The following is a 9,804-nucleotide window of genomic DNA, read 5'->3' on the forward strand; positions in this document are numbered from 1 at the left end:
CTTTTCTGCCCTGGTTAACATTTGAGATACATATTGTGCCTGGTGTCTCTAAGTTTCATGGTTATAAGAATAGAAACATTTTCTTTAGGAAGAAAGAAGTAAAGGGTCTTGTTAATATTGAGCCTGACAGGACCATGTGCTCTTCTATAGAAACTTTATGCCTATTCTAAGGTGCTTGCTGGGTTACAAGTACATTTTGTTCTGTTCGTGCTACAAATTCTGCCTGATTATACTTGAGCTACACTGTCTCACATTTGCCTCACTGAGGTGAGAAAACTTGCCCAAGGTCACACAGATGGTAAGTGGCAGAGCTGGGACCTGCACCCAGTTGGCTTGACGCCCAGTTCATGTCTCTCAGGAGTCAACAGACTGAATCAGAAAGTAAGCTTTGAACACCCATCTCATCACCAGGGGCCAGTTTTTAAATTTTTTAAAGTTATTTTATTTTATTTTATTTTTTTTAAAAAGCTATTTAGATTACATAAATATTACATAAAAAATATAGGGGATTCCAACATGCATCGCTCCCTACAGCCACCCACATTCACCCATGTTAACAACATCCCTCATTAGTGTGGTATATTCATTGTAATTGATGAACACATTTTGGAGCATTGCCACTAAGCATGGACCACAGTTCACATTGCAGTTCATGCTCTCTCCCACACAATTCTGTAGGTTATGGCAAGATATATAATGGCCTGTAGCTGTTGTTGCAATGTCATTCAAGACAATTCCCAAGCCCCGAAAATGTCACCACATTACACCTGTTTCCCTCTCCCCTACCTCGGAACCTCCAGGGGCCACTGCCTCCACATCAATGATATACATTCTTTGCAGGGGCCAGTTTGGAGGATAGTCAGCCATGCCCAGCAGGCCTACGTTGTTTGAACTTCTCCAAGCGGAAACACTGCACAATGATTTGAGAAATTATATTCTTGCTTTAGGACATAAAATATCATTAATAAACACTCTAGAAGAGTCCTAAAGTTAGTGGGAAAAGCACTAGAATTGGAACTGAGAGATGAGGATTTAAATCTTGGATCTGTCTCAAATTGTTGTGTGACCTTGAACAAGTCACTTGGCCTTGCTGAGCCTCAGTTCCTAAATGAGGCAAGGAGACAAGCTGCTCACCCAAGCAACTTCCCTCTGGATAGGTCTTTGGTTCTATGGCAACAGGCTCAATACCAAGACCAAAGAACATAGCAGCAAATGTAAGATCTTTGGGCGGGGAGCAGCTTCCATGCCTAAGATATTCAAACTCTGAAAAAGCAAAATGTTCTAGGAAGTTCAGGGGCCTTAGGAGTTAAAGAGTGAAGCTGATGAAAAGAGCAACCAAATAAGAAAATGAAAAGACCATCCACAGAGTGGGAGAAAATATTTAGAAAGCATATATATGATAAGGATGTAATATCCAGAATATATAAAGAACTGTTACAAATCAACAACAAAAAAACAAGCAATCAAATTTTAAAACAAGCACACGACTTGAGGAGACATTTCTTCAAAGAATATATATATACATACATATATATATATGGCCAATAGGCATGTGAAAAGATGCTTGACATCATTAGCCTTAGGGAAATGCAAATTAAAAACCACAATATTGTACTATTTTACACTTAAAGAATGTCTTTTTTTTTTAATGGAAAAAAGTATGTGCTACTGAGGATGTGGAGAAATAGGAATCCTCATACATTTTTGGTGGGGATGTAAAATGGTATAGCTGCTATGGAAAAGAGTTTGGCAGTTCCTCAGAAAGTATAGAACTACCATATGACTCAGCAATCCCACTTCTAGAGTGTTGGAGAGTGAATCACATCCCCCACAAAAGGCATGTTCAGGTCTCAGCCCCTGGTGCTGTGGGTGTGGAACCATTTGTAAATAGGACCTTGGAAGACTGAGTGAGGGTGAGCCCTAACCAATACAGCTGAAGTCCTTATAAACAAAGGAAATTAAACAGGGAGAAGCCCCAGGAGCAGCCAGAAGCTGGAAGTCAAGGGAACCCAGAGGAGAAAGAAGAACATGCCGCCTTGTGCATTGCCATCTTGAAGCCGGGGAAGTGTAGGATCCCTCTAGGTTCTTGGCTATGTCGCACAAAAGAATTTAAGAATATGCCAGTTTAGTTAGGCCAGTAAAAAGAATTTATTGGAAAATGGGGGGAAAGAACAGAGCTTGCTGAGAAATGAGAGAGAAGGATGGAAATACACCCTGAGATTTGATGCGGGCTCCTCTAGGCAGAGGGACATTGGGCTTGTGTGGTCCCCTTTTAAGCTGTTAATTATTTCTCCCCTTGCTAATGCTAGGCGGAAGGGCCCCACTTGTTATTGGTTAGCCCGCCAATGGTGGAGGTCAATGGTGAGGCCTGTTTGGAATATCCAGGGCCTCCCCTCAGGCCAGGAATGAGTTCCAACTGGGACCTCAAGGTCAAGGCCAACGTCTTGGCAGAGTCTCATGGCCATGTAGTCTATCGGCCATGCTGTCTGTTTGGCCAGCAGCCTTCCCCCTTTCACTATACTAACCTGCCTCAATGTGACAGAAAAGCCAAGGAACCCCAGAGATTGCTGGCCAACCAGAAAATACAGACCCCAGGAGGAAGCGAGCCTTTTAGTCTTTGAAGTTGTGAACCAATAAATTTCTGTCCCTAAGGCATCGTACTAGATGGTATTATTTTAGCAGCTGGGAAACTAAATAGTATATGCCCAAAAGAATTGAAAGCAGGGACTCGAATAGATAATAGAATAGAGGCATTATTCATCCATTAATCAATGGATGGATAAATAAAATGAAGTATATACATACAATGGAATATTATTCAGCCATAAAAAGGAATGAAGTTCTGATATATGCTACAGCATGGATGGATATTGAAGATGTCATGCTGAGTGAAATAAGACAGATACAAAAGAACAAATATTGTATGACCTTGCTTATATGAAATAGCTAGAATATGGAAATTCATAGAGTCAGAAATTAGAATACATGTTACCAAAGGTAGGGTTATGGTAGGTAATGAGGAGTTAAGGCTTAATTGGCACAGAATTTCCGTTCTGGTGATGGAAAAATTTGATAGTGGATGGTGGTGATAGTAGCACAACATTTTGAATGTAATTAACACCATTGAATTGTACACTTGAAAGTAGTTAAAATGGGAAACTTAGGTAGTACATATGTTATTTGAATCAAAATTTAAAAAACATGGAATAGTACAATGCAAAGAGTGAACCCTGATATACACTATGGACTATAGTTCATACTATAATTATAGTAATATTTTTTCATCAATTGTAACAAAGATACTATACGAATGCAAAATGTTAATAATAGGGAAAACTGTGTATGAGAGGAAGGGAAGGTATATAAGAACTATTATACTTTCTGCATGAATTTTCTGTAAATCTACAACTGTTCTAATTTAAAAAATAAAAAATGAAACAAGCAACCAGAGCAGGTTACTCCTATAAGTGACCAGGCAAATGCTAAAACAGGGAAACAGATGTGGCTCAACCAACTGGGCTCCTGTCTACCGTATAGGAGATCCAGGGTTTGATGCCCAGGGCCTCTGGTGAGGGCAAGCTGGCCCACGTGGAGGGCCGACCCACACAGGAATGCCATCCTGCAAAGGAGTACTGCCCTGTGTGGGAGCGCTGCCCAGTGCAGGAAAGCCACCCTGCACAGGAGTGCTGCTTGACGCAGAGAGCTGGCACAGCAAGATGATGCAACAAGAGACACAGAAGAGAGAAAAGAAGAAGATGATGCAGAACAGGGAGTTGAGGGGGCCCAAGAGAGTAATAGCTTCTCTCCAGTTCCAGGTCCAGGATTGGTTCCTGGAGCCGCCTATTGAGAATACAAGCAGACACAGAAGAACACACAGTGAATGGACACAGAGAGCAGACAATGGGGGGACTGGGGCAAGAGGGAGAGGAGTAAATAAAATAAATCTTGAAGGAAAAAAAAAGCTAAAACAGGGATCTCAAATTCAAATGTGCCTGACTAAAGGGCACAGTGACACTTCCAATGCCAGCCAAGAGTTGCCAGGTAGGAATACAGATACAGTGCAAACCTTTCATTGTTTCATGAGAATTGGAAATCTAAATATTTGTGTGAAACATCCCAGGTTTTAAACATTGGAAACAAATCCAAAGATTTTAAAACCCTCTCATGCCAAACAAAATGTGTCTGCTAGCCATATACTCTCCAAAAGCCCTGATTTGCTAATTCTGTGCTAGCATCTTCTGGAATAGTTTGTATCTATTCTTGCCTTAAACAATTCCAGAGGAACTGTTGGCTGGTATCCCTTGGGAGCACAGAGCAGCAGTGACCTGCCTGTACCATTGCAAGTCAACAATACTTTGCATCACATCCCATTTTTCTGTCCATAGCCTTTGAAATTGGACCCCTGGACAAGGGCCAGCATGCATACCCAGTTCCCACTCTGTCTGCTTGAAAACAACCTTCTCCAGCGAGACAAACAGCAGTGGGAGAGGAAGAGCAATTTGGCCTTGCTAGTAGGGGTTATTTTTTCCTGCCATCATTCCTACTTTATTGGATCACATAACCATTTTTATTGTTAATTTAAGTACAAATTAATTGCTGTATAAATGAGTGAAAACATAGATGAATGTTCTTCCCATTACGTGAAACTTAAATGGCAATTATACTCGGCTTTGTAATCCAATATAGCAAATATTAGTGCAGCTATGGCGCGTTCCTTGGCCCACCTCACGGCTAATGGGAAGAATGGATGTCCCTGGAGACTGCCGTCTACCTGGGAGGAAGGTGCTGTAAATTCCAGAGCCTCCATGCCTGTGTCTACTGAGTTTCCTCTTTTCAAGTGTGAGCAAATAAGTGTAATAGAGGATTTGATACTACTCTTACATACTGTTTTTTTTTTTCCTGTAAAGGAGTTCTGATCACACCCTTGTGATTCTGTACTTTGTGATTCTGTACTTACTCTTTTCTTCTGAGCCACATGTGAAATATCAGTCCTGGAAGGCAATTTGCACCTTCCACTCGTCCCTTCTTGTCTAGGCAACACCCTGGCCCCAGCCTGGTCCATCAGGATCTGCTCACACTGGGCTGGAATTGTCTAGAGATTTGGCTGAGTCTCCTCCAATCGGACAGTAAGCATCTTGAAAGCAGAGATAGCATCTCACCCTTCTCAGCATCCCCTGCTCACAGCTCAGGTTGTGGCACCTGGTAGTGGGTTAGACAGTGATGCTTAGAAATTAGACAAGTAAATCTTGTGGGCCCCTTTATCTCTGATGGCAGGAGCTCCTGAGCATATCCTCTCTACATGGTCACCACACAAGAAATTTCCTCTTTTGTGTCACAGACTTTTATAATTTCCTGCCTAAATTTGTCATCTGTCATGTTACAGAAAGCCAAAATAGCCACCTAGAAATATTTCCTTAGTTTCCATTTGCCAAATCAATCCCATCCCCCCGCTTACAAATATTATATAATTACTTTCTAGATCAAATGAGAAGATATTGTATGCATAATAGAATTGCTCTGTATTATTTTTTTTTTAAAGAAAGGAAGAAAGTCACTTGGTGAACATTGGTCAATACCAGACTTAAGATTAAATCTAGCAAATATTTTTTCCTTTTCCCCTTGAGAGAGCTTCACTAAAGCCTGTTTTGAAGTTTCTATGATGAAATTTTAGATTCTCATCACAAAGAACTAAAGGTTAAAGTATTCTGTTAGTAGTTTTCTCTAAACACTGTAGACATTTGAGAGCCTATTTAGAATTCAGAGAATTTCTGACACATTTGCTGGAAATTTTCTTAGTCTGCATACTTCACATTCCAATAAGAGAGTCCTTAATTTTGCATCAAAAGTGTTTTAAAGCATCAGTTGTAAACTTTCTTGTAGTTGTTCCTGATTTCCTTATAAAGGATTTGTGTTCAATGGACTTTTGCTATTTTCAAGTCTATATAGAGCCTACTACAGTGACTTACACTCAATGTTTGTTGACTAAATGGATGAATGAATTAGATGGATGTCTCTTGAGCAAAGGTAACAAGCATTCATTTATTTTAGAGTTCTTTCTTTGATGATGCTGATAGAATTCATAGATTTAGATTAATAGAATGTCAAAGATAAAATAACCCAGAAATATCTAAACTGGTTCAATGATTTTTACTTTTCAGATTTAGAAAGTGAGGCCCAGATACAGCAAGTGAGTGCCCCTCAAATCACCTGGAACCCTCAAGGGGAATTTCAGGAATTTTACCAAGTATGACCCCTAAGGCTAGCATGGGGTTCTGTGGCAACTGAACATGGGCTTGGGCTCCTCCCCCCCTCCCTCCCTCTCCCCCTCTCTCCCTCCCTCCCTTCATTCTACCTTTGTGAAATTCTTATAAACTAACGGGGATTCCGTAGTATGTGAAATGACTAGTTCATCAGAGGTCTTAAATACCTCCTGGACCTCCTCTTCATCTACTAGTTACTACGGTATTTAATGTTTGGTATTTGCTGTATCAGAGACCTCCAGAGGGGTCAGTGACAACACATGGGCAGTGGAAAGAAGCTCTGGGTCCCGTGCCAGAGGACGCACTGGCAACTCTGGCTGCCTAGAGGTCCTGAGGGAAATCAGCTGCCCAGCCCTGTCCTCGTCCCTACAGAAGCGGGAGCTCCTGTCCTAACTTCCTCACTGGAAGCTGGAGGAGCCAGTGAGGTTGCCAGTGTGAAAACGTTTTAGAAGGCATAAAGCACTGCAAGCGCAAGGGGTTAAGACTGCTCTGCTCGGCGTGGTGTCTTACTCAGGGCTAAGGTAAGCGAGCAGATTCCAGGGGGGTGGGGGTGAGGGGCCTGCAGAGCAACAGTGGGCTACTCTGCCTCTTTGCTCAAGAACTAGAAAATACTGGAAATTTAACCTTCTGAGGCTCAAACCAGTGGTTCACAACTTTTTCCAGGGCAAGTCCTCCATTTCATCATCAAAATATTTCCCACATCCAGCCCCCACATAATAGCATTTATACTTTATTTGTTGATTGAGAAAATACATATTAATAAAAAGCAATTATGAATTATGATGACTTTTAAAAATGTTTATATTTTATTAATTGCCACAGCATATTAATACTTTTGACAAATATGGGTGCTTGATAAAAGCAAGTCATATTAGTTATTAGCCTCCAAGCATTCATGAATTGGCTGACTTCTCACAATAATTCCCCCTGCTCTCAGATCAGGGAATTCCTGCATTAAACCATAAAACACAAACATAATGGGATGGATCAAATCCAAGTAATACTATCACCTTAAGTGGCCTCTGGCCTTCAGGGAGAAGTCAGACTTTACTGATGATGCTAACATACGCAGAGAAAGAAAATGTTGATCATGAGAAGGGTTGGTTTCCACCGGAAGTCTGGTAAAGGTAGCTCCACCAGGTGAGCTTGGCAGCACCCTCGAGTACTGCCCAAGGAAGCTGTGCTTGACCTAGAGACTCAGTTCTGGGGGTACTTAGCAGCATGAGAACCTTGTAACTAACTCCTTACCTTCTCAGGGCTCTGCTGCACATCCTTATTGCCAGCACAGCATAGCCAGACGCCCCAGGAGTCACATTTCATTCAGAGGCATGCCTGGCTGTAGATCACATAACCGTCCTAAGAGCTTAGGTAAGGGGAGACCGGCCCTGAGTGAGGGCTGCCCACAGTCTGCTGACAGGGTGGGCCTCCGAGCTGCACCTTGGGGCCTGGGAGCAGCCGTCCTACTGGCACGCTAGGGGCACACCTTCTTTCTGTAACACCAGTGAACCAGTGTCTCTCAGCCTCAGCACTATTGACATTTCAAGTTGGATAATTTGTTGTGGGGCTGTCTTGTGCATTGTCGGATGTTGAGCAGTGTCCTTGGCCTCTATGCACTAGCTGAAAAAGCCAGCATAGCTTAAATATTGAAGCTTGCTACTGAACCTTTGTAAGCAAGGGTTAATTAAGATTATATAGATGTCTTTACATTATAAAAAAATAGCAAAATGTTAATATCTTTTTTTTTAAAGATTTAGTTATTTTTTAATTTCTCTCCCCTTCCCCACCCCCCACCCCAGTTGTCTGTTCTCCGTGTCTATTTGTTGCATGTTCTTCTTTGTCCAATTCTGTTGTCAGCGGCACAGGAATCTGTGTTTCTTTTTCTTGCATCCTCTTGTTGTGTCAGCTCTCCGTGTGTGCGGCGCCATTCCTGGTTAGGCTGCACTTTCTTTCACGCTGGGCGGCTCTCTTTACGGGGTGCACTCCTTGCCCACGGGGCTCCGCTATGCGGGGACACACCTGCGTGGCCTGGCACCCCTTGAGCGCATCAGCACTGCGCATGGGCCAGCTCCACATGAGTCAAGGAGGCCCGGGGTTTGAACCGGGGACCTCCCATGTGGTAGACGGACGCCCTAACCACTGGGCCAAGTCCACTTCCCTGTTAATATCTGAAACTGCTGAAAATGCTTGGATTTAGCTTGGACTTGCTATTATGATGGTCATTCTAAACAGGTTTCATCCCTGTTTATGGTTACACAAAACTTAGCCTCTCCCTTGCGTATAACCACATTTGACATCCATGTGGAAAACCTCATGACTGACCTCTACTCCACTTTCCAATCCCAGAAGCTTGATCTCTGATCAGGATTATAATCTTGAAACTCACTCTGGTTTGGTACCCATCCTACCATGTTCAACCCCTTAATGCTTATTAATGAAGGAACATGTGTCCAGATCTACCTCAAGTATTCATTAGCATGCCGACAGTATAAAATATTAGAATTTCTGAAGTTTGGGGAGGCTGATTTGGGAGTGTACATCTCTAGTCTCCCACTGGCAAATAAATCCTCTTTTCCTTCCCAGCCTAGTTCCGTGTGTCTGTCTATTCTGCCGAGTGGAGGGAATGAAGAACCCAGCTGAGGACCACTCTAGCTCCTCTTCAATTCCTGGATGCTCAGTACATTAAATTTACATGTAGTGTTGCCTTTGACCAGAATTCTTGAAAAATCAATTTCAAAGAGCTTGTGGTTAATTTAGAGAATACAATCAAGCTCCACTTCACTATAATGCAAAGGAAATAGGGATTCTGGGCAACCACGTGAGCGGAAACCTTACTTTGATCACCTAGTGATTCAAGAATCATCCTTCGTAAGATCCACTGCTCACATTGTAAAAGTGTAGTAGGGATAGATTGGACTGACCATGGAGTCCCAGGGGAGTCCCTGGAAGCTGTTTGACATTTCGTTGTTTTAAAAAATAAATCTTTGATTTTTGTTGTTGTTGTTATTTTCCTTATTATTTACCCCTTCCATATAAAAGGAGGGAGGAAGGGAGGGAGGTAGGGAGGAAGGAAGGAAGGAAAGAAGGAAGGAAGAAAGGAAGGAAGGAAGGAAAAAAGAAAATTCCTGTCATTTGAGAAATCCCATTAGTTTTTGTGCTGATGAATTGAGGATTTTTGCTGAAATGGTTCAGCTTTTTCTATAGGATTCTTCCAGTGGAAATTCCTTCATCTGAGGGAAGCATTTTGACCACACTCAAACCCATCCACCCCCGGGTGGAGGGAACCGCTGCTCTACCCACCTGGTTGTGCTCAGGTGTCCTTTGTCAGAGCGGGGCTTTCCCCTCCGGGCACACTCCTGCCCAAGGCCCCCAAAGCCCCCACCCGCTGTTCCAGGCCTTCGGGTGTCCAGGACTCGTGCTCAGTGGGGTCCGCTCTCACCCACCTTCAGCGCCAAGGATTCAGGGGTCTTCTCGCCCTCCTCCCCGGCCCAGCAGCCTCTTCCTGCTCCCCCAAGCCCTGCTTTTTTCTTGTCCTCGGCAGAGGAAA

This window comes from Dasypus novemcinctus, chromosome 4, assembly GCF_030445035.2.
Source record: "Dasypus novemcinctus isolate mDasNov1 chromosome 4, mDasNov1.1.hap2, whole genome shotgun sequence".
NCBI classification, from domain to species: Eukaryota; Metazoa; Chordata; class Mammalia; order Cingulata; family Dasypodidae; genus Dasypus; species Dasypus novemcinctus.